The sequence below is a fragment of the Belonocnema kinseyi genome, chromosome 6, assembly GCF_010883055.1.
Source record: "Belonocnema kinseyi isolate 2016_QV_RU_SX_M_011 chromosome 6, B_treatae_v1, whole genome shotgun sequence".
NCBI classification, from domain to species: domain Eukaryota; kingdom Metazoa; phylum Arthropoda; class Insecta; order Hymenoptera; family Cynipidae; genus Belonocnema; species Belonocnema kinseyi.
In genome coordinates this window covers 114,685,405-114,691,552 of record NC_046662.1, presented here as the reverse complement: position 1 = coordinate 114,691,552, position 6,148 = coordinate 114,685,405, and positions in this window count along the sequence as shown.

Genomic DNA, 6,148 nt, shown 5'->3' with positions numbered 1-6,148 from the left:
ACAATGTTATTTTTATTTTTGGCGTTGAACCCTTTGACGGAATTCATGCAAAAGTAGCAGTCCTTCGCAATAACGGGGTTTTTCCATGTGGTTCGTGCAGTGCTCCCAGATCTGAAACGAGATGTGGTCCAATACTATGACAGGGCTATGTCATTGTGAATATAGTAGGAGACGCTGTAAATGATTGGGTTGCGCGCGCAACCCATTTCTCCTCTTCTGAATTTGAAAACTCGAAGGTGCACGATCGCCGGTCGGAGCACTTCAGCGATTCTATTTATATATCTATTTCCTAACTGCTTTGAAATAAATTCAGGAGATTGGGCTTTTAATATTTCGAGATTTCGATGCTGACGATTCTCATGATTTAAATAGATCGCGCGCCTCTTGATATGCGTATATTTTGAGATTATGTTATTTCATGTATGTACGAAATGTTATTTTTATTTTTAGCGTTGAACCCTTTGCCGGAATTCATGCAAAAGTAGCAGTCCTTCGCAATAACGGGTTTTTTCCATGTGGTTGGTGTAAAGTACTTGCGGTGCTTTTCGTTGTTTGAATTTTTTAGACAATACTACATAAATCTGCAGGAATTGCAAATGACGTGAGGAACCCCTCTTGTTTCTTGGTGCAGCAATTTACGGTCAAAACATTTTTCGTAAAGACTTTTCACTTCCTCGTCGATTGATTTTCGCAAACTGCTCACTTCATATTTACTGCAAATGTAACAGAATGAATCTGAGCTCTTTTGGAGGCATGCGATTGAGAAATGCTCGCAGTTTTTTCCTTATAGCATGAGACTCTACACGAACCAAGTAATCCATTGATGAAGAGCTACGGTTGCATGATGATGACGTCGGAGAGCCCGCTTTCCCACCCTGACCAGACGCCGATACTGGGGTTTTTCCCTGCATCGTAATACACTTTTTACCTGTGTCTGCAATGACGGCATGAACGCCATTTACCCAGGGACTCAGCCAATGTGGATCCGTTGCCACCATTACCACGTGGAGGTGCCCTGGCTACAGACACAGGCGAATAATGCTAGCAACAAGCGGTTTCGAAACTCCAGACATTTACTGCTATTAATGTGAAAATATGAAAGTACGCAAGAACAGGGTTGCGAGCGTAATCGGTTAGGTTAGGTCAGGTTTTTTTAGGTTAGGGTAGCTTAAACCTCCATGTAGGTTAAGCCGAAGCTGAATGAAACGGTACCGCAAACACAACGCGACAACACAATCAGTTTAATTGTGTTTCGTGAGGTTGCGTTAGGTTAGGTTAGGCTAGGTTAGATTTATTTCTAGGTTAGGGTCGAGTTAACCCATTCGATGTAGCACACATATGTTACTGGGAAAATATGCTTCCAGAGCTTTACGTGTAGTTCAATAAATTTCTGTTAATTCAGGTTAGGTGAGGTCAGGTTCTGTTGGGTAAAGTTATGTTAAATAAGTTGATATCAGGCAAGGGTTGATCCTTCACAGTTGTCGACATGTTTTTGAAGTGAAAATTTGAATCACTGGCATTATTGTGAAATTTATTTGCCTCAGTGCATGAATTTTCGTCATTTTTTGAGGTTATGGCTCAATCATGACGTAATGGGTGATTTTTGATACCGAATTTGAATCCAGTGCCCCAAAATCCACAGGAATACGTGTATCTTGTTACCAGATCCGCACACTTTTTTTGTGTGGCTGTGTGATTTTATAGGAATTAATGTACATTTATGCAAATGAAGCGATGTGAAAGTTTTAATTGACAGCATTTGACGACTCTGCGTGCATGAATACTGAACCCATCGTTAGAAAAAAAATGTGTTCATGTATAAATGTGATAAATATTATTAATTTTCTTAGAAGGAATGTTAATTTTTTTTCTGAAAATATTCGGAAAATAATTTTTCTTTATAATTACAGGTTGTGATTTTGAAAGTAAATACTCTTGCATAAACGATACTTACCTCATCACTCTAATTCTAATTCCTTGTTAAACAGTTGTGTTCGTTTTTTGTTATTTCTTTTTGGGCCTTTTAATGAAAGGTTTTTTTTCGATAAATGCCGGCGCTGGCAACGGAACAATCTTGTCAGTGGCGGCAACATTGCTCGTTGTCGGCTTTTTTCCGCCGGGTGTGAAGTTCCGAAAAGCGTGTAGTGATGCATTTTCCATTCACTGCTTAAGAATATGGTAATGAAAATTGAAAAAAAAAATTTTTAAGGTCAAATCTTCAAAAAAATTACCTTACTAGCGTACTGTTATTGGTGTATTTCGATGCGTTTATTATGAAACATGGACATGGAAATACCAGACAATCCGTTCCGCGTGCTCTACATATGGTTTTTAAGGCTACCGATAGTGTTTTTCACTTTTAAAAAAACCTACAGTTTGAAAATGTAACATTAGAAATGATGTTTTCAGGTATTTCCATGTCCATGTTTCATAATAAACGCACCAAAACACACCGGTATCAGTACGTTAGTAACGTAGTTTTTTTGAAGATTTGACCTTCAAAATATTTTTTTTCTTCAATTTTTATTGCCCTATTTGTAAGCAGTGAATGAAAAGTACATCACTACACGCTTTTGGGAACTTCACACCCGGATAATCAGAATTAGAGTGATGAGGTAAGTATCGTTTATGTAAGAGTGTTTACTTTCAAAACCACAATCTACTCATATATAACTGTCAAAGACAATAACAGTACTTGTAATATCGAAAACAATGAGCACCCTCTGAACTTTTATTTACACTTATAACCTTACCATTTTTCATTACCAAAACCTGTAATGTTAAGAAAAATTCTTTTCCGAATATTTTCACAGAAAAAATGAACATTCCTTTCAGTAAACATTTCTATTTTTCATTTGACTACAAACCATCTTTTTCTTATTTATTCAATCTCCTTCTGAAAAATAACCTCCAAAACAATGAACAACCTGTCAAATTGTAAGTATATACTCATAACCTTACCATCCGTGACCCTCAACACTTATTATTAGTAAGAAACATTATTTTCGGAATATTTTCAGGAAAAAAATGTACATTAATTCTTATAAAATTATTAATGTTGATCGTGTTTCAACATAAAAACATACTTGTTTCTCCACTTCTTCACAATTAACAAATGCAACTCAAACGTTCACTTTAATGCGGCGTATTTAATATAATTATTTTGTAATTTTAAACTTTACGACGCACTAAATAGTGGACTTTAGACGAATTGGATGCCTGCCATCACAACATATCGTGCAAAGACGGACCTACACATATTTTGTTAATAAATTATTCAAAACGAATTATAATTTTATTTATTTTTATTTAATTATTATTTTCTTATAATTTTAACAATTATTTTAATAAATCTTCAAGAAACATAATTTTTAAGTAGAATATGTACAGTGCGAACTGTAACTGCCAACGTTTCACTTATCAGAACGTATTATATTGTCATCAAATTTTGATTAGATTCAATATCATTGGTTTTACGAACATAATACTTCCACAAAATCAATTCAATTGACTTCATTTACCGAATTCTGTGTGCGCAATTAATTACTATTCATCTGCTCCAAAATTATAGTCGGCTGATTGCATTCAAATGACTCCAACTTTCGAGGTCAGCTGATGCAATTCATTGACATTGCTCTGTTCCAAATCTTCACTCGCTGGAGAGAATTAAATTGTCTCCAATGCTCGCGTTTTCCTCACGGTATTCAGCAATATTATGTTGACTTCAATATTAATCGTCCAAATCATAATTAAAATGTATACACTTTTTAGTTGAAATTTTTATCAGATTAAATAGAATTCAAATGGGAAACAACCCTTTCCCGATAAAAGGTATTAAAGCGCATTTTTCGAATATGCGATTGATTACGTATTCAAAACTGTTCAAATCCTACGATATGTATATACATGTTTATTCAATTAAATTCGTTCCCTCTTACCGGGTAGATAGTGTCAGCTAGTGCCTAGAGAGTGTGTAGTTTGTATCCCGACTTGAATCATTTTCTGATGGCGTCGTTCCGCGGCCCGCGTGTTCATGTCCCTGTTTTAAATGAAGTCTGTATTTTGAGTGAAAAATTAGTTACTGTCTATCATTTTGGTTTAAAACGATACATTTTCTAGCCATTCTATGATCTTTAAGGTTATAAATTGTTCATTCCTTAAGTATATAAATATATTTTTGATAGACAGTAAGGAAAATGTATGCATTGATAAAAAAATACCTTTGACGTACTATCATATATCATACAATAAAAATCTCATCGAAGAATACGTATAATTTTTCTAAATCTTCAAATACTTTCGTATTGAAAAATAATTTAGCTTTTGCATTTGTTTTGGATTTTCAAATCAGCTATCCTTTCGTCACTTCCGTTTTACGCATTGTCAGTGCGTAAAATTTTTTTCCCATTGTCCCATGCATGTGTTTAAACCACGAAGGAATAATAAGGAGACCCAGCTGCCATGGGAAGCCTTTCGAAACTGCCCTGGCCGACCGAAGGAACCTAGTGGAGCCTCTGCAAAGTACCCGTAACGACCCGCACAGGACGGCCCTGTACTCTAATTGCTCCACTGTAGAATGAATAGCCAGATTGTAAGTACTATTTCCTCATTTTTGAGTATTTATAAACATTTTGAATTATTTATAATAAATCTGAATTTTAATAATCAATTTTACTAGTATTGTTTAAGATTTTTTCCATTTGTCTGATAGATTACTGAGACAATTCTCAAACATAAACCGTCCACTTGAACTCCGAATGGGGTAGCGCACTACCCCGGTGGATAGTTCTGGGCTTAAATATGAGATAGCCCTATTTTCTTGAATACTAGTCGTTCTATTCAAACGAATCCTCGGCTTATCTACGTCTACGCTGGCGGACCGAAGGAACCGAATAGAGCCTCTAGAAAGTATCCGTAAAGACCCCATTGGGTCCTCATTTGGTTCCTTTTTAAAAAACTTAAAAAAAAACAGCAAAATCAACTTTTAAATTGTTAAAATTCGGATTCTACGTTAAAAGTCCCTATAGAAGGTCATGGGATAATCGAAATAGTTTTTTTTTCAACGGAAAAAAGTTTTTAAAAAAAGACGTATAACGCCTGTTGACTGCTACACTTTAAACGCATCATTTGTAAGTAGCAGTCAACAGACGTTATAAATCTTATGTATTTTTAAAACTTTGTACCGCTGCAAAAAATGTATTGCGATTACTCCGTGAGTTTCCAATAGAAAATTTAACGTGGAATCCGAATTTCAATAGTTTAAAAGTTGATCTTGCGTTTTTTCAAGGATTTGAAAAGGAACCGAATGGGTTCTTTATGGGTACTTTGTAGAGACTCTATTCGGTTCCTTCGCTCTGCCAAGGTATCTTTACCAAGGCGCGCTATAGTTGACGTACATCCTTGACTTAGTACCGGCTAGTTTCCAGTAGGTGGCTAACTGTAAAAGTCAGACACAAGTGAAATAATTTGCACCGTCTACAACTGGAGGTTCAGTAAACGCCTTTGCAGAGTTCGCACTTCGGCTAGTAAGTCGTAAAACTAGGGAATTTTATTGTTAGGTATATAAAACCTTGATAGTTTAATACTATTTTGCGGAAGTTTGAAATTCAAAATATGTTATTATTTTCGAAACGCATAAGAATACTACATTTTTTAATGGATTCAAATAGATAGAAATCAAAATGATATATCGTTGTGGGATGCTAAGTGTGCATTTGGGAATGATTGAATATCTCTATATTTTTCTGTTCAAACCTTTATATCTTTTTGAATCTGTTTACTTCCAACAGGGGATAGAATTCTTTGTTTTCCACAGGAATCCGAAGGAAATTATGCGACATTTTTCGATATTTTCGAATTATTTCTATACATTCAAAATAATTTGGCTAAAAACTACGCTGAAAAAAAGTACAAAGTACAAAGTACCTGTGAAGACCCCATTGAGTCCCCATTCGGTTCCTTTTTAAAAAACTAAAAAAAAAAACAGCAAATTCAACTTTTAAACTGTTGAAATTTGGATTCTACGTTAAAATTTGCATTAGAAACTCACGGAGTAATCGCAATACTTTGTCTTGCAGCGTTACAAATTTAAAAAAATGAAATACCTGTCATTTACATGGGCCGAAGGCGCTTTCAAGTGCATCTTCTT